This window comes from Octopus sinensis, linkage group LG2 (assembly GCF_006345805.1).
Source record: "Octopus sinensis linkage group LG2, ASM634580v1, whole genome shotgun sequence".
Lineage (NCBI taxonomy): Eukaryota > Metazoa > Mollusca > Cephalopoda > Octopoda > Octopodidae > Octopus > Octopus sinensis.
In genome coordinates, this window is record NC_042998.1 from 101414521 (window position 1) to 101439082 (window position 24562).

The 24562-nt window shown below is 33.2% G+C and overlaps 1 protein-coding gene across 6 annotated transcripts in view; it reads right to left on the reverse strand.

Moving 5' to 3' along the window:
• Nucleotides 1–24562, reverse strand: part of LOC115231298 (tachykinin-like peptides receptor 99D) — a 709436-nt gene that overhangs the window by 363438 nt on the left and 321436 nt on the right. For all 6 annotated transcript variants that reach the window (XM_036498707.1, XM_036498698.1, XM_036498708.1 and 3 more), the window contains exon 3: nucleotides 8925–8981. The gene's annotated coding sequence lies outside the window, so the exon portion shown is untranslated. The remainder of the gene's footprint in view (nucleotides 1–8924; nucleotides 8982–24562) is intronic.

The following is a 24562-nucleotide window of genomic DNA, read 5'->3' on the forward strand; positions in this document are numbered from 1 at the left end:
AAATGTCTTAAGGCTGTATCATGCGCGGGGACATAGAAATAATCGGACTGAATATCCGATCGCGCGATTAAACCATTGGGAGTGAAGGACACCTAGCCTTTGTTAGGGCATCCTTCTAGGAGATAGTAACTCAGATAACTGGGATAACTCCGACATAAAACCTGCGGCTCAGTGGTTACCGATGACGTTGACTTGTTCTTGTTTTCGGATTATGGCTGCTGTTGCTTAGTGAGTGGGATTGACTCAGTGCACAGCCTTTCTTCACTTTAAAAAAACAATTCTTCCACAGGCATTGCACGATAACAACATTGATTAAGCTTAGTGCAACGGCCATACTCGATAACGAGGGGGCAGCCACCATGTATGTATGTATGTATGTATGTATGTATGTATGTATGTAAGTATGTATGCATGTGTGTTTGTGTATTTGGACGCAACAGAGTGCATCTTAATTCATCTTAATCCAGTGTAACTCACAAAAGTTTTCAACGGAAACGAAGAAACAATTGTAAATATTTCGGGGCTGCAATAAACGCTCATAGCTGAGAAAGAATACGGAGAGAAAAATTTAACATACTATAGTTAACCAAAAAACACAAAAAGCAAAAAAAAAAAAAAAAAAAAAGCAAAAAACAAAAGAACGATACTGCCTCAGTATTCTCTCTCCAGTTACAATATAGTTTTAGTATATTTCTACCTCCACAGGTTGTATGTTAACAACTTTGATATATAGTCCAAGAAGTAAGCGAGTAGTGACGTAATGTAGGAGTTAAATACCGAAAATAATGATACTGCAACCACACATGATTGTATACACGTGTGTGAATATGTATATGTGCATGTGTGTGTTTGCATACGTCTCTGCATGAGTATCTATATATGTGGTGCGAATAAATATACTGATTGATAATACCGAATATTTTTACTACGTAAAAGGTTAATCTTTGTTATGGAAAGCTATATAATCCATTTGATCTCTCAGTATATTACTTGTACCACTGATAGAAATTAAAATCAAACAAAAAAAAAAAAAATTCTATTCAGAACGCAAACAAATAAAGCTAAATGCAGTGGCCAATTATTTCTACATATTTCACCATCCTCCAGACATATGTTCCTATATCATGAACTTCGAATAAAGAAATAACCGTGTAAATGATTGAATTACCTGTTCTCTCATCTTTATGTATTTTCTCCTTGACATTTTACTATTTAAATTTAGTTGTCAATATTCTTACACGGAAGAATGTGTTCCACTGCACAAAACCCATGATATTGGAAAAACAAAAAAGTAACTTCTTTTTGGATAAGAACTCATTGTAAGTTTGTATTTGTTTTTTTCGTTGTTTCTTTGTTTCATTTACTTTGTCTTTTGTTTTTGCTGGATGGATTTTGTATTTCCATATTAGACATACGCACGCATACACACACATACACACTCACACACACACATGCTCGAACGCACACACAAGCGCACACACACACACATACACACGCACACTTTTCCCTGAAGAACAACGAAAATATATCAACACTCATTGTTGCCTTATGAATTCTCATAATTGGCAGCATGTACTGATTCTGCACTTTAAACAAAATTAATAATAAAATGACAGCAGTTGGCAGCTTAGAAAAGAATAAAGTCTCTGTTTCAATTTATGAACAAGAAGTTTTAACGTTCTTTGACGCCGCCGACTATTTCAGGAAGTTTTTCTTTTATTTCGGTTGAAATTTGTTTTATTTGATGTTGATGTCTATGTTGTTGTTGTATATATTGTAGTTATTATTGTAGTTTCATATGTTTTGTACTTTCATTCATATAGATATATTTCTGAACATGTTTATCTTTTACTCAAACACAAGTATCGTCTGTGGCTATATTATACAGTGTATTCTTACAAATCTAAAGATGAATAAGAAGTCGTGAGAGTAGCTTTGGCTACAATTTCTAACAAGTAGAGTGACTAGGCCTCAATTTCCTTGTTGGTTGATAATTCTATTTAAGAGCGAAAAAGCAGCGCTTTATTTACGAACACAGCACAATTAACGATGTCAAGATAGTCGTTAGACTCTCGATGGCAGCCCGGTACCCTATGGATGAGAATGACTATAAGTCAACCTCATATGGTTAATGAAAGTAACACCGGCAATAGCAGACGACCAACTGAACAACCAGTAGTGACTTTTCCTCTACGTTGTCTCTCTGACCAACGTAACTGAACGCAAATAAGTTTACTAAATAAAACTTTGTATAAATTTCCACTTGAGGCAAAAGAGCAACATCATCAATTTGATAAGTAGTTTATTAGCTTTAAGTCCTGAGATAGATTCCAATAAAAGATTGATTTGAGATGGAATGATTCCATCTAACTATCTTCAATGTGGGTTATGTAAATGCATTCTGAAAGCAACTTATTATATTCATTACCTGAACCACTACCCCATCAGCAATGACGCAGGATTATACACGGGACAAACATCACCATAACATGAAAATCCTACAGGGGAGCCTCTGCAGGGTTGCTTGATCTGCTAGGAATAATTCAGCTAAATTTTCTTCAAAACCACCACTAACACCACAAACAAAAACCCTGAGGTATTAATTATTGGTTGTCATATAGGTACATGGTTACAAAGTTAACTACTATATTATTTTCTTTTCTGCCATTAGCACAAGGCCTGGGATCTGGGGGAAAGAGGCTTGTCGATTACATCACTCCAGTGTTCAACTGATATTTATGTTATCAACCCCGGAAGTATGAGGTTAAATTCAATTTGTGCGGCGTGTGAACTCAGAACATAAAACCGGATGAAATAGCGCTAAGTATTTTATCCGGAGTACTAACGATTCTGCCACTTCGCCAACTTAACTGGTACTTCATTTTATTCACCCAAGACAGTTCTTTGCGGCGCAATTTGGACTCAGCATAAAAACCCAGAATAAATCACCATCAAGGATTTATCTGATTCTCTAAAAATGTTACCATTCCCACGCACTTTGTTCAAGTTGCATTAGTTTTAAAAATGATAAAAATAAATGAGTGTTCTTAGTGACACTTTTTTTTTACTTAAGAGCGTTAATTTCAATCATACTACTCAGTATGATAAAAACCAGAAAATGTGTAATTTGGTTATTCTTCATCATGAAGTGAAGAAATAAACAAATTATTCTCTTTAAGACATTTAAGATTATCCAACTGTTATTATCATACAGAAGTTTCCATATATTATTATTTTTTCCAAACAACTTAAGTATTTTTTTCATTGAATTCAACATCTGTCACGCTGTTTTTGACTTCGCTTGAAGTAAAATAAATTTAAATTGGTTGTAAAGAAAAAATAAAATCTAAAATGAAATCTATAGCTAGACATCTGAGAGAAATGCTTATGTTATTTTGATATTCTTACTTGAAGACAATAGAGTGGTACAATCTGTTGTAACTTTCACCTTCTAAGTTCAACGTCTGTCAGAACCATCTTCCAGGGTAGATAAAATAAGTACCAACCAAATGTCATGGTCGATAAAATCTACAACAACCTCACTTAAATTGCATAAAAATCAGAAATTGCATAAAAATCAGAAATCCTTATTTAAGATGTTGGAGTAGCAAAAATAGTAGAACATCATACCAAATCCATTGCAGTTGTTGATGCTTACCCTTAAATCTTCTCGGATTAAGTAGACTTATTATCGTAGACATTCTAGCCGTAAGCAACCAGTCTTCCTACCGTTCATGTGATCAGATATACGCTATCAAATACAGAATCTATGTATGTATATGCACTCACACACACTCACACACTCACATATAGATACACATATATACGTATGATTTAGTGTAATTTTGGCCGCCATTTCTAGATGGTCAAGTGTTTATACAGACAGTTCTTTGAAGGTATTTAATTATGCATCTCTATGTTCGCAATAAGTTTGCATGTTATCTTCCTAGCCACTACAATATGTAGCGGTAAATTTCTGAGATTAACTTTACTTGTTACCTGATAAATTTGTGATTGTGTTCCAAAGTAAAAATATCTATTTTCGCATGCCTACACCATCTTTATCTCTTGACTTTGACCGTTGTCTCCTAACCGATTATACTAAAATTAGGGTGAATTATAACTTATAAAGGAATTATCACTTATAAAAATTTCACATTTGATTACAAGGGCCAACGAAACACTATTAGAAGCCCTTCCCCTATTTCAATAGAAATATCTATTAGATGAAAAACAAATAGAATATTCGTAATATTATATTTGACCTCAGCATTTATATTTTAAGTTTTTATCAAAGTGGCTTTTGTAGAATTGTTAAAGAATTTTTTTTCCAGGCTACCCTCAATAAATTGCCGAGAACAAAGAACAAATCCTTAGAGACTGCCATGACAAAATAGTTCGGTGCATGAGCTGTAGTAAATGGAGACGGTGAGAAAAACGTATTCTGCATTGAGGACGGAATGACCTTGGGTATTTCCTGCAATTCTATTATTCGGCGTTAGATGTTGATAAAGTCAGAACGTGTCGAAATCGTTGTGTTGTTCAGTAGATAGTCGGTGAAGTGTGTGTCGATCAGTACAAGTTGCTTGCAATATACACATGTGTGTATGTATGTATGCATATGCACATATATATATATGTATACATACATACACACATATATATATATATATATACACATATACATATATAGACACACACACACACACACACATATATACATATACATATATATACTTATATTCTTTAATAAGAATAAAATGAAGTGGATGCATTCGAAGGTAGCACTGAGCACATATTTCATAAAACCTTAAGAATTTCGGTTGTTTTAGTGTTATTATTTACGTGTATGTTCATGTGTGTGTGGATGGGTGTAAGCGTGCTTATATACACGTCAGTTTATCTATACAAATACACATACACATACACACGCGTATAATGGTTCAATAAACTAAAACCGTCATAAATCTCCATATCTCGTATATCTTCCATGTATTGAATATTATGATGAAAAAAATCGGGAGGATTTTGAGAGAATTTGATTGCCGATCTTTAAAAACAACATTACTGATTTTTGCCTTAAGTGTGAAATATATACGTGACTAGATAAAAAGGACAGTGATGGACATCTACTATTAAAAGATAAAAATACCTATGTAAATAATGCAATGACAGCTGAAAGGATTCGATTTCATGAACTATTCGATATGAAGTAGATTGTGTGAGAGAAAACTCGTCTAAACAAAAAGAAAACGCTATAATACTATGTCCAGATTATTTTTATCTTTGAGTTTGAGGATATTGTTTAGCTGTTAATAGTTACTTAAAATGGTGTGGAACAAATCTATTTTAAGAATCCTTCTCTGATCACAATAAAGAAATCACTAGTGATATTTACACGAATTCGAGTAGGAAAAGAAGTTGAGGATAACGTGGGGAGTTAAGAAGTTGTGAAGAATTTACAGTGAAGTTACATCTTAGAAATATATTTTATGTAACAAGAAATGAAGAACAGTTTTAGAACTAATGCATGTGGTTCAGTTCATTCTGTTACTATTTATAAATACAAATACACACGTATACAAATACACACACACACACACATATTTATAGATGCATTTGTATACAAATATATCTTTTATCATATATATTCATACAAAATAACCATTTTGCTATACTCACACACACACATACACACACACATATATATATATATACACATATATAAATGCGTGGCTGTGTGGTAAAGAAGTTTGCTTCCCAACCACATGGCTTCGGGTTCAGTCGTACTGCGTGGAACCTTGGGCAAATGTCTGTTACTATAGTCTCGGGTCGACCAAAGCCTTGTGAGTTGATTTAGTAGACGGAAACTAAAAGAAGCCCGTCGTATATATATCTATATATATATATATAGGAGAACGCAGTATATCTAGTAGGATATCTCTTTTTACACCAAGCACCTGAAGTGGCACAGCCAGCACTGACTGGTGCAACAGAACAAGATGCACAATATCCTACTCATAAACGACAGCTGCAGAATGGGTCGAAACGGTCTTCATGCTGAATAAAGATTCATTATAAATCCATCTTCCTTTTCGTTCATCAATAATAAACACTACACACTCTCACACACAAATACACACACACACACACACACACACACACAACACACACACACACACACAGAAAAAAGATATATATATATATATATATATATATATATATAAGTAATATTTAAGTAATATTTAAGTAATATTTTTCCTCGAATGAGGCTTTTACATGCCGAAGACTACTTGGTGTAATTGATAATTATTCCAAATTAATTAATTTCACCCTTCATTATTACGGATAACTATATATATATATATAATTGAAAAATAGGATAAAATCATTATAAGAATTTATCAAGTAGTTAGCGTGAATAACCTCATAAGGGAAAAATCCATTACTCCCTTTTACCTGTTTCAGTCATTTGAATGCGGCCATGCTGGAGCACCGCCTTTAGTCGAATCAAATCTTTATTCTTTGTAAGCCCTGTACTTATTCTATCGGTCTCTTTTGCCGAACCACTGAGTTGAGGGGACCTAAACACACCAGCATCGGTTGTCAAGCGATGTTGGGGGTACAAAGACAGATACACAACATATACACACACATACATATATATATACATATATATACGACAGCCTTCTTTCAGTTTCCGTCTACCAAATCCACTCACAAGGTTTTGGTCGGCCCGAGGCTATTGTAGAAGACACTTGCCCAAGGTGCCACACAGTGGGACTCAACCCGGAACCATGTGGTTGGTAAGCAAGCTACTTACCACACAGCCACTCCTGCACATCTTAAATATATTTATTTATATTAAGGACATTACTATACATAAATGCCTCACGCTAGGAGGGACTCGTACAATCAAAACTACCATAATAAATGTGTTTATTTATAATAGTAGTTTTGACTGTAAGAGTCCCTCTTAGCGTGAGGCATTTATGTATAGTAATCCCATTAATATATATATATATAGAGAGAGAGAGAGGGAGAGTAGTATAATTTTTATGAAGCATTGTCTCATATATATATATTTTTGACTATATTTCTTTTAAAGTCATCACAATGCAAGTTATAAAAATAATATTGGCTGATGCTTTATCCTGATATTTTACTATTTTGGGGTTAGGAACCCTCCCTCAGGAGGTCTTTTAAGAAAAATACTTATACGCTGCCTTCTTTGTTCTATAATGTGTGAAGTCAGTGAAAAACAACTTTTCTCCTAAAATTTCCCGAGGAAGAGGTCCTAAACCCAAAGTATTGGAAAATCACGTAAAACTATTAACCTGTGTTATTTTTATAACTCGCGTTGTTTTGGCTTGAAAGAAATATAATCAAAAGCACACATACACACATATATATATACATGCATATATACCCATAAACACACACACACACACACACACATACACACACTCTTTCTCTCTTTCCCTCTCTCTCTCTCGCACATATTTATATATAAACATATATATTCACACACACGCCCACATATATATATAACGTAAAATACAGAAGTATGTGTAATAGTATGTATAATATATATATATATATATATATATGTATATATATATATATGCACACATACAGGTGAGCAAATAAGTGCAAAACAAGGTGGAAAAATAGTAGTCAGATAGCGAAGGTAGAGTAGTATCCTTTTACAAAGGTTTCAAAATAACCACAACCATGCGATAATTTTGCAGTTTTAATAATAGTATATATAGTATATATATATATATATATATATATATATATATATATATATATATATATATATATAATATATATATATATTAATAATAAAATATTAGGGAATAAAATCCAAACTTACAGGGAAAAATCAGATTTAGGATTAAATCCAATTTTATAGTATAAATATATTATATTATATTATATTAAATTAGAGATAAAACCACTATATATATACATACATACACACACCATATATATATATATATATATATACATACATACACACACACACACATATATATATATACATACACACACACACATATATACACACACACACACACACATATATATATATATATATATATATATAATATATATATATTATATATGTGTGTGTGTGTAATTATTGTTATTTGAGGGAATAAAATCCAAACTTAAAGAAAAAAAAACTTCAATTTAGAAATACTAAATCAAATTTCACACAATATAATATATACATAAAAAATTATATACGTTATTATTATTATTTTTTTGCAATTTACTTAATCATTGACATTTTATTGTTATTTTAATTTTAATATTTCTATTTTATATAATTTTCTAGATGCTGTAATTTAATTGTTCATCTTGAATTGATAAAAGGTGGGTTTTTTTCTAATTTTTTCGAAAGCTTTCGAAAGCTGAGCGATAAAATAAGATCTTCAGCGCTTTTACCGCGTGTTTAAATCGACCGGTACTGCTTACTGTAAAGATAATAGTGTTCAGAAAGACCACGTTCTGTTTGCATACATATAGCACAGATTTATGAAAAAAACATAATCGTTTTTTCATAATTCGCGTAATATCTTCCCATTTTACAACAAAATACGGCACATTTACACATATATTTGAATTTTAAATTGAAGTAGAATCATAACTAATGGCAAAAGAAAAAGAATATACACGTAGAAAGGTAGAAAGGTAAAAGCAATGAAAGGAAATGGAAATTCATGAAGATAAGTAATTCCCAAATGAAAAAGTAAAAACCAAACCAAAATTACCGATGTTCTTTTGGAAATGACTGCCATCTATCATTGTCATACAAGAATATTAATGTATCGTATGAAATATGGCAATCTACGCAATTGTCTTGTGGCTTGGAATTATAACCGTTTAACATGAACAGAAAATTTTCTACATACCTTATTCCTTAGAATAATTAGTTGCAGCTCCCATCAAATTGAAGGTAGTTGATTTCCCTGGAAGCAAAATAAATACTGTTAAAAACCAATCACATAGAACTAATGTGAAGTCAACCGTGATCGGTTGATTTTTCACACAAACGTTTTGAATAGACAAATATGCATGAGTATATGTATGCATATATGTATATATATATATATATATATATATATATATATAAGTATTCACACACATACATCCTCATGCTACATATAAAGGTTTAAACAAAGCCATTAATGTAATTACAACCAAAACAGCAAATGACATCTCAATTCCGATAAATGTCTGACATAAAAACTAAAAAACGAAAATAACAATTTACGTAACTAGAGAATATGAAATCAGAATCATATCAGTTAGAGAGAAAATATTAGATCGGTATCGGAATATGATATCAATTAGTAACTATGACAGCTTTGATAATAACATAGCTAATATATTTTATATCACAATTTGCGTGACCGATTTCATTAATATTTTTGACAATTTTATAACTAAGTACTCACTGAATTATGACTAAAAGTTTCATAGTATATGGGAACTATAGAAGCTAAGTACATAAAATGTAAGCGGGATATGCTAGTATCGTATCATTGGAATACTTAAAAAAATATAATCGACATCAAATATTCACAACACAGAAGCAAAGTTGTAAAAGCAAATACAGCTATGTTATTCATAAACATGTGCAACTCTGTTCTCTGTGTGACAATACAGGTTAATTACCTTGACCTGAGCATTCATTACACTACTGAGATGGTATCAAAACCAATAACTTTCATTCTCGGCCAGTATGCTTTCTTATTTTTGTTGTCTTTCAGAATTCTACTTAGCTTCGATTCTTGGGTGTTGCTTATGAAGCGACCGCATACTTTTTGTGATGTTTCTCTCTGCGTTAGGAAACTGTAATGACATCATTAGTTCGATTATATTGTATTTTGTTGTCAGGGCTGAGTCAAACTGTAACTTTGCTATCAGCCTTTACCTTGACATCTCATTCATTATTGTTCACCAATCACAACTCATATTGACTTTTGGTGCTAAGTTCGGAAATTAATTTTCTGAGCCCAAAAGTATAATTAGGAATGTTTTACATCCGCTAGTAGAGTTCATTTGACAGGCAAACAAATCCACGTCACGTTTCTCTCTCATTACTTTTATTTTTGTCTTAGCGATATTCATTGATGCCTGTCGGACAGATACCGAAGCCACATCGCATTTTTACTTTCTTTTAAGCACTTAAGAGTTAATAAAGGCAAAATACGGTTGAACATTTGCTCTTCACAGCACATAGATTACTATTATTATTTGTGGTAGGAGTTATACTTTAAGTATTAATAGTTATACAACATATTTAAGTAGTTTAGTACCACAAGCTAGTTATGCCACGCGTCATTAACCTATTTTAATTAAATTCTAATTCAAATTTTTCAATCAATCATTTTGTTTCACTTATTTGTATTTTAATCTATTTTTAAAAATAAAATCAATATTATTCATCATTAATCTATCATCATCGACTCAAACATTAATTCGTCATTGATGGTCACATGATCATGATCATCATGATCACCACCAACTCAACATTAATACGTCATTCATGAGCAGATCATCATTGTCGTCGTCGTCATCACCATCATCATCATCACCAGCAGCGCAGAGACGAAACGTTTAACCCTTTGAGCGCGTAACATTGGTTTACCGGTGGATGGCTTATTTTTCTCTATACCGTAGCACTGGTGGGGTGCTAGATATATGGTAAAATAAGGTTCAGGTGGTCAGGGCTCAAAGGGTTAAAGGTGACACATGAGCAGGCCGTTGTCTCGTACTATTTGCGAAAAATATGGCCTCAACGCTTTTTTAGACCAGATGTATTTAAATGAAGTCTAATGATGGAAACCAGTAACTGAGGGGATATATGCATGTTGGATCCTGTGTCGTTTACAACAATAAACTTTTAGTTGTTCAATCATTAGCTTAACATGAAAGTGGTTGAGTATTCCGCAGACACGTGTATCATTTAAGTAAAGACGAATCCTGACCACCATGACTCCTTATGCAACTAGGATTGGTGTTTAAATTAGGGGTACATTCCATCAGACAGGATTTACAATTTCCGTCTTCACAACCTATGTCACAAAACAAGGGTCAACTAGGGGAGACAATTGTCTGAAATGTTAACCAATAGGGACGAATCCACGATTTCGTGATTGCGAAGTGAACTACTTAACCATATGATAACAAACATACACACACATACACAGACATGTATACATATATATATATATATATATATATATATATATATATATATATATATATATATATACTTGTTTTTCTGTCTACCTATCTATCTACCTAACTACCTACCTACCTATTTATATATCTATCTATCTGTTTCTCTCTTTCACTCTCGAATTTTAATTATAACATATACATACATAAGCATATATATAGATATTATTTTTATTATTACACACACACACACACACATATATATATATATATATATATATATATATATATATAATATATAATATATATATATATATATATACACACACATACATCCACAAACACATCTATATCTAATCTATAAAATGAAGAAGGTGAACGTTGATACAAATTAGATTTTTATGTTAAAAGGAGTTTAAATGGGGCTGGGAGGGGATTAAAATTTACAGGAGGGTGTAACTTAAGGTGAGAAATTGATTGGGAGACATTATTGGGCGCTACAGTAGTTGCATTGGTGTGAAAACGGGGATTTTATTGATTTTTGGGGACACTTGCGAGGTGGGTCTGGATTGGACACCTTTTGCTCGATTTCAATTAAATTTTCAACATGGTAAAGTGGAAGCGGATTTGTAATTTAAGCGTAGAAAATGGGTGCGAAATTTTGAAAATTAAGGCAAGATTTTTGAAGTTGAAAAAATTTCTTATTTTTACGTATTTTTGCCTTTTAGTTTTTATTGTTTACAGTTTTCATTTTTTCTGAAAGAAATTTACAGCTGCATGTAGTCCGTGTTTAGAGCTTTCCTTTGCATTGTCAATCGTCGAAAAATTCCCCAAATAAGTACTAAATTTAACAAAAAAATCCGTTTTTTCCTTAGTTTTAACCGCTCAAATAGTGGCACGTACAAAAGACAAGTGTGCTTTCCGTTGTCACTGCTTGATATTCATGATTGATCTTTCAAAATATTATTCTTTTTCAACTTACTCAAGGTCTTTTGTTTTTTATAAATGGGAGAGAGAGAGAGATATAGAGAAAGATAGAGAGTAAGATAAAGCGAGGGAGAGTCAGAGAGAAAGGACGAGTAAGAGAATGGGAAAGTGAGGGAGAAAGGAGAGAGACACACAGGGAGAATGTGGCGATAAGAAACAGAAAGGAAGTAACAGAAAGTAACAACCACACCCTCACCCGCGCATAGAGCGGGTCACTTTAAGTTAGTATATATATATAGGATGGAGGTAGAAATAGCACAGAAATAAATCTATGGCATTTCAATTTAAGAAGGAACTTAATATGATTTAAAAATTATATAAAGAAAATATTACCGGTTTCGATGACGAATCTCATCTTATCAAATATCAGTAAAAATTTGAAGTAAAAACAGTTTATTTTCTGTCTAGCGTGGGGTGGGGTGGGGTGGGGTCGAAAACATGTTTGGGGTTTTTTCATTGAAGACTTCGTTAAATATATATTCGTATAGAGTTCAAGGTGTTAGAGAGAAAAAGAGGGGGTATAATTGTCCATTGTCTAAAAGAAATCTTTGTAGGTTTCTACTCCCTTCGCAGGTTCCTGTTCCCGTTCGTATTATTGAGCTTTGTGTTCTATATATATATATATATATATATATATATCGATAGGTGAAGGAATCATCCTATGTTTACCGTCAACATGGAAAATTCGATGAACCGATACCAGGGTAGTAAATTCACGTCAGAAACACGGTTGAAGCGACCTATCCAAAGGTAGAAACTCCGGGTTCATGTGCAGAAATTTGTGTGTTATATATGAATAAATAAATAAATGGAGTTGGACGAAGATGTTAACAAAATTCCTTTACTCTCGACATATATTTCGAAGGCAACATAGTTTTATTCCAAAGGAATAAACGGTGTAAGATGCAACCTTCTCATCAGGAAAGAAAGGGAGACTCTCTCAACAATAACACTAAAATAATAATTACGATGACTGCCTACATGGTAAACAAAACGTTAATGAGTGTTTAAAAAACCGTTAGTAGAATTGACGTCAAAGTTAGATAGTAGGAAGAGAAGGGTTAAAGGAATACACATACACACATACATGTACACGCTTAGAAATTGTTTCAATTTCTATGGATAGACACAGCCGATTGTATTAATACAGTGATACTTGAATATTCATCGGCTGAAAATGTTCAGCTTTTGTTTTCTCTCTACTTCCATGTATACTGTATGGGTGTTTCGTATATCTAACTCGAGCAGTTTTGCTTGTTTACTTGCATCATTATCTCGCTCTCTCTCCATATATATATTACTATTTAGAATTTGGAATTCAGTGTGTATTTCCGTTCGTATTATTGAACCCTATATTCTATATATATTAGACAGATATTCATGTATATACATATATACAACCGTGAAAGAGAGGGAAATAAACTGTGAATGAGAGAGATTGGGAAACGAAGAGAAGGATTTATTTCGTTTCGCTTGGAAAGTGAGTCTTGTGCAACCCAAAAGGATTGTCATTATGACAGCCATCCATTATTTTAGTCTAAATAGAAATACACACACACACACACACACGCACACACAAACAAACAAACAAAACACACGGCGCTCAAATACACAGAGCACACTCACCTGAATGCACATTCATAGACATGCAAACACACTTGCGTATATACCACAACAATGGTATATTTTATCGCAAATGCGTGCATATGCATTCACTCATACTAACGCACAACTAAATGATTTTCTAATATTAGAAAAAAAAACCTCAGAAAAATCCTAGTATCCTCATCCAAAATACCGTTGCATCGGTGTTGTATAAATATTTCTTTATGAATCGGAACACTCATTTGCAATTGTAAGCTGATAATGAAATTACCATTCATGAGAATATTGTACAATATTCAATCAAGAGGAAATTATTCTATAAAATACTTCAGGTTCTGATAAAGGGTATGATTATATCACAATTTCTAATGTATTGCAGTTTGTCTTAGGATTTTTTGCATCAACTACTTGTATTTACATACAGGCAAATATACAGAGTGCTGCGAACATTGAAATACAACTATATGCCACATGTGTGTGTGTCTGTGTCTGTGTGTAACATGTATATGTATATAATTCTGTTGTTTAATATATACTATGATTCTATTTCTAGTTTAGTATTGTAAATAGTATCAAGTTTCCCTAATTATCATTTCTATCTCATTTGGAATACAAAGATTCACAAAAGTATAATTTCATGCATTTGTAGCATAATAGAATATATATTTATTAATTTTACTATATTCATCTTGTATATGCTTGTCATTTTGTTATATTTGTGTGTTTTCGAAGAAATAATCTCATAATAAATTGAAACCTTATATTTTTCTAAATCTCTCAACAAGAAACATTCAGTAACAGTACTCTAAAGTAAAGATTAATTGCCAACATAACGTGGCAGTCCCTGTTGGGTCGAATGGTAATGCTATTTAACCCCAGAAAACATCGTCTCCAGCTGGCTATACGACACTATCTGCGTCCTTACATTTTCGAACATTTAGCATCCCCACTCAGGACAAAGCAATATCCGTGGACCGCAGTTTCTGAGTTATTTCTTTACATCGGATAGAGATGGCACCGTTAAACTCCTATACGAAAATATATATAACTTTCAAAGTGACACAATCAATGATCTAATAAATAGAACCATTATTTTTTCTAAATCTTTCAACGAGAGACGTTCAGTATCAGTACTCTAAAGTAAACATTATTAGCCAACATAATGTGGAAGTCCCGGTTGGGACGAATGTTACTGCTATTAACCCCAGGAAACATCGTCACCTGCTGGCGATATGACACTATCTTTGTCCTTATGTTTTCGAACAGGGGAGTTTAGCATCCGCACTTATCACAAATGTTTCCGAGGTATTTATCTTTGCCATCGCTATGCATACGTACATACAAACATACATACATACATATATACATACATACATACATACATACATACATACATACATACATACATACATACATACATACATACATACAAGTACACACATACATACGTATTTACATACATGCCTACATACAAGCATGCATACAATCAGTCATATATATCTAGTTAGCTATTTACCTATCTATCAACCTAACGACATACATGCATACATATATACACACATACAAGCATACATGCACACATGCATACCTACATACCTACCTACCTACCTACCTACTACCTACCTACCTACATACCTACCTACCTACCTACCTACCAACATACCTACCTACCTACCTACCTACCTACCTACATACATACATACATACATACATAAATGCATACATACGTACGTACATACATACATAATACTCTTTACCCTTCTACTTGTTTCAGTCATTTGACTGCGGCCATGCTGGAGCACCACCTTTAGTCGAACAAATCGAACCTAGGACTTATTCTTTGTAAGCCTAGTATTTATTCTGTCGGTCTCTTTTGCCGAACCGCTAAGTTACGGGGACGTAAGCACACCAGCATCGCTTGTCAAGCGATGTTGAGGAGACAAGCGCAGACACACACACACACACACACACACACACAAACACACTTATACATATTTACGACGGGCTTTTTTCAGTTTCCGTCTACCAAATCCACTCACAAGGCTTTGGTCGGCTCGAAGCTATAGTAGAAGACACTTGGCCAAGGTGCCATGCAGTGGGACTGGACCCAGAACCATGTGGCCAAGGTGCCATGCAGTGGGACTGGACCCGCAACCATGTATATACACATACATATATACACTAAACTAGACATGAACCACATTATTACCAACTGAGAGAACGTTTTCCAGATACTATATTCTCATGAGTCATGATACAATGGCCTGACCCGTCTGGAACAGGATAACAAAGACTAGAATGTCTACGAACGAAGTTGACCATATTAAGGCCGATGGGACAAAAGAATACCGGTGGAACTTGAAAATTCAAATAGCCACCAACTCAAAACACAATCTCCTAGGTGGGACCACAAAGAAATGTTGTGGAAATCAGCTGCCACCTGGACAGGAACGTATTTAGAAAAATATGGGGAAAGAGGACATCTATGAGCCATTGATAAGGAGTTTGCAAATCTAGTATCCAAGTTACATTTTCAGCTTTATGCCCATTATTATTGGAGCAACAGGATACATACCAACTCGTATGGTTCAAAGTAAGGTCGAAATTGTAATCTTGGAGATAGAATGCAAATCCTCAATTCATACGCTTCAATGATCACGATATTTGGGACTACAAAACATTCTTAAGATTTATCACTTAATACATATGAGCATGTTTAGATATGTAAGTATATGCATGAGAAGATATACATAAAACAAAGCATATAGACCAGTACATATACATACATGCATACATACATACATACATACATACATACATACATACATACATACATACATACATACATGCATGCATGCATGCATGCATACATACATACATAGATACATACATACATACATGCATACATACATACATACATATGTACATATGTACATACAAAAATAAACTGTTGTTGATGTTGAAATTCCAATGCAGGAGCCTTAGATCTAAGTTAAAAACTGGTTCTTTCTCTATTGGCAAGAAATCTTGAAATAAAATTGAATAATGACATGCATACATACCTAGATAAATACATACGCACATACATACTTCTCTTATCTCGAAAGGCATTGTCACATTGTTAATGACTGGCTTGAATTCTCTCAAGAAATACTCAAATAAAACTCAAATGAAAAATATACGTACATACAATCTTTAATTCTAATACAACTAATGATCACGATGTCTGGGACATTAGAAATCTGCAAGAATCTTCTTAAGATTTAAATGATTATGGTTAAAACAAGGTGCTTTAGTTCACAACTTAGCTACCATGTAATTGGCCAGTCAGAATTTATTCTAACATGAAAAGAGAAAGAGAACAATTACAAAGCGCTGAGAGGCACAACAATTTACCATCTAATGTAGGTTCGGTAAAAAGTTCCAGATTCTAATCTTGTATTCCACGCGGTCATATCGTGGGACAGGATAGGTTGTGGAGTTCGAACCAAAATATATTGTTATAAGAAAGGCAGAAGAGGTGATTTGTTTCTATAACTTTTATATAATGTAAACGACACGTTTCCGTCTTTTGCTATAATACCAAGGATATACCCAGTTGTATTATAAAAAACGTGCATATAAGATTAAAAGATGCCAATTACGATTATTCTACATTTATTAATACTACACACACACATATATATATACATATATACAAACATGCACACACACATACATACACACATACACACACGCATACACACACACACACACACACACACAAGAGGGGCGGACAAAATATCTAGCGGCACTTCTTCCTGTTTTACATTGTAAATTCAAATTCCGCCGAGGTCGACTTTATCTTTGATCCTTTCGGAGCCAATAAAATAAGAACCAGTCAAACACCGAGTTCGATGAATTCGTAGCACCACACCCTCCCCAAAAAATTTCATACCTTGTGTTTATAGTAAAAATGATTATTACTATATATATATATTTACATATATGTATGTGTATTCTTATATCTTTGTGTATGTAATATCTTCCTTGTACCACAGTTTAACACTGTCCGGAGATGATGAATACTGATTTACTAACCAAAAACGATATTATCTTTGTATCTAAACTTTGCCAAGTCTTTAAAAAAAGTTGAATAGGAACTTCAATATCCTTTTCTACTGTAGGTACAAGGTCCGAATGTTTGGGGGAGGGGGCCAGTCGATTAGATCGACCCCCAGTACGCAACTGGTACTAAATTTATCGACCCCGAAAGGATGAAAGGCAAAGTCGATCTCGGCAGAATTTGAACTCAGAACGTAAAGACAGCCGAAATATCGCTAAGCATTTCGCCCGACGTGCTAACGTTTCTGCCCGCTTGCCGCCTTATAGGAACTTCAATATCAGAATGAGACAGATCGCACTACTGGGAAAAAAAATCACTATGACAAAAATCAAACAAACAAAAAAAAAACATATAAACAAACAAACAAAAAAACAGATGCTTCATATGTTGGCTTTTCGGATGACAAGCAGAATAATACCTGCTTTAATTACATGTCAAGGTAGTATATACTGGAAAACTGGAAGGCAACTTGGACACTGAATGTGACAATGTTTCAAGCAGTAATATGAAACTCGACGATGAAAGGGGATACCACGGGAGACGTCATTTACTACTTACTGCGTTAGGGGTAGGTAAAAGGAGATATTAGATGGAAGCGATTAAAGTGGAAATACGTGATATGAATGAAATCCAAAGTAGATTCCATCGAAGTTTAGAATCAGTAGGCGAAGACGGAAATAAGAACTGAAGGTAATTTATCCCCTAATGATACGGTTAATTATGTTCTTATTCCACGAGTTAATCACGATATATAAAATACGTTATTTCTTGCTCTTATTCTATATTTCTGTGAACAGTGTCGGACTAATCATAAGTTTCAATGTATTTGCGTTGGCGAAACTGACAAAGTAGACTCTAGGTAAATCAGGTAGTGACATATCACAGAAGAGACAACTCAGAATCCCTCGTATACATATACATGCATAGATATACACATAGATACATAGATATATACACACATGCACACACACATACACACACACACATATATATATATATATATATATATATACACGCACACATATATACGTGCATCAATGCATGCATATACACACACGCATGCACACAAACACACACACACACCACACACACACACATATATATATATATATATATACATACACGCACATACATATACAGACATATATTATATATATATCTTTCAAATGTCTTTTATTCTCCGGGCCGATCAAAGCCTTGTGGGGTGATTTGGGTTGAGAGAAGCTGAAGGAAACCCGTCTTATGTGTGTGTATATATAAATGTGTATGTGTGTGTGCGTGTGTATACGTGTGCGTGTGTCTGTGTTTGTTTGAGTTTTGTTCTTCCTCATCACCATCTGACAATCGGTGTTACTTTGTTTACGTTCCCTTAACCTGGCTGTTCGGCAAGAGAATCGATAGAGTACGTGCCAAACTTTAAGAAATAAGAACTGGTGTTGATCTTGCTTACTAAAATGTTTAAGACGATACTCCAGCATGGCCGCAGTATAATGACAGAAACAAATAAAAGATAAAATACACTTATCAGAACATACAATTTTATGAATATTTAAAAGAGAATTGAATGCGTTAAATGTCAAAATAGTTCGCTCCCAGCGAGAAGTCGACGAAACATTAATCAAAGTTTGAAATTGTTCCTAAACATGCGTGTATTCTGTCCAGTGATAAAATAAACAAGAAAAAAAGGGGGATTATAAAAGCTACAAAATGCGAAATTTGGATGATTTAATTGTTTGCAGTAAAAGGTTAAACACTATCATTTAATGAGTGGAAGCCCATTGGATAAAATGTAATTCATAGTATGTACAAGAAACAATATATTCGGAGAGACGGAGAGAGATAAATTACGCTAACTGTCTCCAAAATACAATGATCGTTAAGTAAAATTAAGTGGTGGCTAAAAATACTAAATAATTAAACAATAATAGTGACTAAGACGTTGGGCAGAAATGAGGTATAAATAGGAGTGAAAATTTTTATTAGAGCAATTTAAAATGTCAAGCAATCAAAGATTTAGTAGTAAAGAATAAGAAGAAAGATTTTCTATGCAATTTGAGAAGGTAAATAGAAATGTATAAGAGCGAATAACTCAGTAAAATACTTGGTAACTAGTTGTGGCTAAGTTAGAGAGTTAACACACACACATACACACACACAGAGTCCTACCTGCGTGCACATTTAAATATACGATTGCTACGGATTAGTTTAGAGTTCCACATATAATATCATGGTCCTGGTTACTTTTAGGAGAGTGGTGTGTAAATTACTGTATTTCTATATAATTACATGTTTTTGGTATGTAGAGCAAATATTGGAGAAAGTTTCATAAACACAAGATGCAGTTTATATCATTTTTCCTACACACGTTTCGTCATTGTGGTATTTTGCATCCTTTGCTGTGGTTGTTCATAAAGCAATTAAACGTAGATCCACGACGTTCCTTTAAGGGAGTAATTCCTTACATATTGTGTTGGTACAGATCAAATGCACACACACGCGTACGCACACACACACACATACGCACGCACGCACAAACACACAACTACACATATTTGCTTTGTTGGTATACACTGCATTAACGAGTTAAAGTTTATAACAATTAAATGGATTGTTATATATATATATGATAATTCACGAAAGGTGATCATGTAAAGAATTATTTAAAGTACAAGTGACGGAAATTTAAAGTATCATTTTCATTTTCATTTTATCTAGTTTCAGCTCACGAGTTGTGGCCATGCTGGGGCACCGCCATCTCACTGAAAGCAAAATTCGAATGTTTAATGTTTTACACATCAAAATATAGAGAATAAAGAGAAATAGCTGGAAAGACATTGTGGTGTTGCTGGAAGATATGTGTATCTACGTGAATACACACACTCACACAAAACAACATTATGTATGTATGTCATTATTCAGTTTTATTTCAAGATTTTTTTGCCAATAAAGAGCCGGTTTCTAATTTAGATCCACGGCTCCTTCATTGGAATTTCAACATCAACAACAATGTATTTTTTTTTGTGTGTATGCTTATGTCCAAATTTATATGTTTCGTTTTATGCATATATTCTTATGCGTATAGCTGCATATCTAGACATGCTCATATATATATATGTATGTATGTATGTATGTATGTATGTATGTAGTATGTATGTATGTATGTATGTATGTATGCCTCTTCTGTTTTTAATCGTTAATTTTTTCTTCTGAAGAAGGAACAGGTTTCTAACAAAGATACAAAGCTCCATCCTTCGAATGTAGGCAACGAGAACAATGTCATGTTTTAAACTTAAGAAAATTCTTGCATAATTTTACTGTTCTACTCACAGATTGTATTTGTACAGTGCGAATCAGTTGGTTGATTTCTTTTGCAGTAAATCCAAGCTTTTCCAGACTGACATTTAGGCATTTGCTTACAAAACCAACTGCTCCAATTATCATATATATATATGTATATATATATGTTCAGAGAGAAGGAGAGAGAGATGGGGAGAGAGAAGGAGAAAAAGTGAGAGGTAGAGATATATGTATATAAATACATACACACACAATCACATAAACATTTGCAGATGTCGACCCGCAACCGACACTGACTAGATTGTTTTTAAGTAACAGACTAACAGACTAAGGACGATTCATTGGATGCGTGATATTTTGGTTTCTTGTCTCTTTCACTAACAAGGTATACAAATATATATATTTTTTCTCGTAACAGGTGTATTTTTCTGTTCATTATTGCTATAAGAGTGTTTATGATGTCATTTCTCCCAGTAATGAGTAAGAACTCACTATATACTTTAATCACCATGGTTTATTTTAAATTTCCAGTTTTGAATTTAATCAGTATTTCTAAGTAGGAGCAACCCGTCGCTTCTTGCATGTCAATAAGTGATCTCAAGCAAATGTGATGTACTCTGCTGCAATATTTGACAGATAATAATTTCATATTTGATATATTACTGGAACTTGAATGGATTCCTGGTATTCAGTGGCTTTTGTACGTTAGTAAGCTAATCTTCTCTTACTTTAGTAACTTTTCTAATTTCATCAACACCGAATGCATTGTTTTCAATAATTTAATGCTGTCAAAATGATATGTAGTTACTCCTCTACAAATATCGACAAATTTCCCGAAAGTTACGACATTAGTAAAATTAAGTGACTTACAAATTTGTCAAGAAAGAGAAAATCGAATTTAGCGTTTTAAAATACCGTTTCTGTGTCTGTAACCATTAGTTCCCCAGTACTCTTGTCGACCTTCTGAATTCTCTCTATTTAGTTAATATATAGAAAAAGCCTCGGAAAACTAAAGTTGGACAGTATATGCTATTTGAATTGTTGGCAATAATTTGGCCTAAGTAGAGTATAGCTGTTCTGAAGACAGGTTACATTTATATTAACATTAAATTTATAGCGAAATCTCCAACACAATAGAGAACATGTTAGAGAAAGCAGCAGTATGCCTTTTCTCTAATAATTTGAACAGAATATTTTGCCTGCGATTTAAAGTAATGTTCTCATGATTCAAATTCCATATATAAGTCGAGATGCTTTACTTAAAATTCATCTGAGTAGATTTCTTTTATTTTAAAACTGATTTTACTCACCTGGATCTTTATCGATCCTTGAAAAATGTCAGAAAGGATTCTTGTTCTCATAAAGCGATTATAAATATCACTGAGTTACAGTGACATTTTATTTTTAGCTCAGGATTAACAAAATTCCTATATCAAGAGTCGAATCCACCTCATCATGAATTTCCATTTCAATTATTTATCATTCACTTTTAAATGCTAACAAAATCTTTAACTTGAGTTACTTGAAGAGGTTGAGAAATAAACACTATTCATTTTAAATGACTATGGTTTAGAGATATGATAACATAACAAATTTCTGTTTGCCACTAAAATTTATTAGCCTGTCTTACAAAAATAAATAAAAGCGAACGTTTTATTCGTTCCATTCTGCAATGTTTGAAGGTTTATAAAGACTAAATCTATCGTATTTTATTTATTGTCGATAGACACTACTGGAATGTTTGACAATTTGATAACCTATTTCGACTTGTGGCGGATAATTATTTAATGTTGTTGCATTGATAATTAACATTGTATATTTATACCCCATATCATACATCTGAATTATGAATTTGCTTGTCTGAATGTTTAAGACGAATATCAGGAATTTTTATCGTATACTAAATTTTATTTAAATTTAGCTCATATACGCGCGAAAAAATACAGTTGTACTATATACTGGAGCTTTATATCCATTAAAATTCTCGTATTCTACATTTGCTCATACTGAACACTTAATATAGTAATAACTATGGAGAAAAAACTTTTGGATTTGTCAACAAAGAACATTCCAATACCACTTAGACATCTATATAAAGAAATCCTGTTGCAAAAACTAGTGAATATATAAGAAGATTAAGAAGGAGAGTATTCCATTACGAAACAGCAATATCATCGATGTAAGTAATTATTCTTCCAATGAACTGACCTTGAAATCCCTTAGAAACCCTCCAACTCATCCGGACTTATTGAACTTCGAAAACGATCTTACACGCATCGCACAGAAATTAAGATTTCAGAAAATCACAAGTCCGCTCAACAATAAAATCTCCAAAGTTATCAAGGATATAAAGAACTCTCCGAACTTGCTTGTGTTATCTGATAAAACTAGAAATATCTACTCAATTCCAATCGAGGAATATTATAATCTTTTACTGAAAGAATTGAGCTCTAAGTATTGATTAACAACGAATAACGCTCTTAATGAAATTAATACAAATTAATTAGGATCATTAGGGATTTTAAACTTACTCGATAAAACTGAACCATGCACTCCTAAAACGCCTCATTTTACTTTAAAAGATCATGAACCGGATTTTGAAAGCAAACCTATATTAGAGTAACCTGTCTCACGAAATTCCACTTGAGTAGAATTATTAAAGCTATAAGTGATAAAATTCTCCCGCACATTAGAAGTTTTAATGATAATTATTACCAACCAATAACTCCAGATCTTTTGGATAAGGCAATAACCTTCGGTGAAAAATTTAAAGAAATATCCCCTTTGGAAAAGGATATCATTTCAAATGCTAGGAGAGCCCTAATTGTATTTAATAAGGAGTGGACTCGAAGTGATACTCAGAATAACTTCGATATAACTATGGGGTCAGCGGTTTCGGCCATGATTACTGATTTGATGGGTCACTTTCTACTTTCTGAAAAAAGAAAAAGTTTTCCCGCTATTAAGGGAGGCCTTTATAGAGATGACGACTTATTTGCGATCCCTAATACATCACTATGTATTAGAGATAAAACTAGAAACGCTTTATTCAAACTTTTTAAGAAAAAAATTTAAATATAACCACCGATAATACTACTAAAACAGCTAATTTCCTGGATGTTACCTTCAGTTGAAACAAAGGCCAGTATTCTCCATACCATAAACTGAGTCTTAAAGTCTAACATTGAGTATAATTTAAGGTGGTCGATAATTACCGAATCAACACCATATAACACACATACTAAATCTTGTAGGCTTTCCATAAACGAATCGAGTAGCATGCTATACGCTAGTAATGGAAATAAAAACATGTTAAATAAAATTACACACGTTTGTAAGTATAAATATTTAGCAACTTTTAAATCTTTC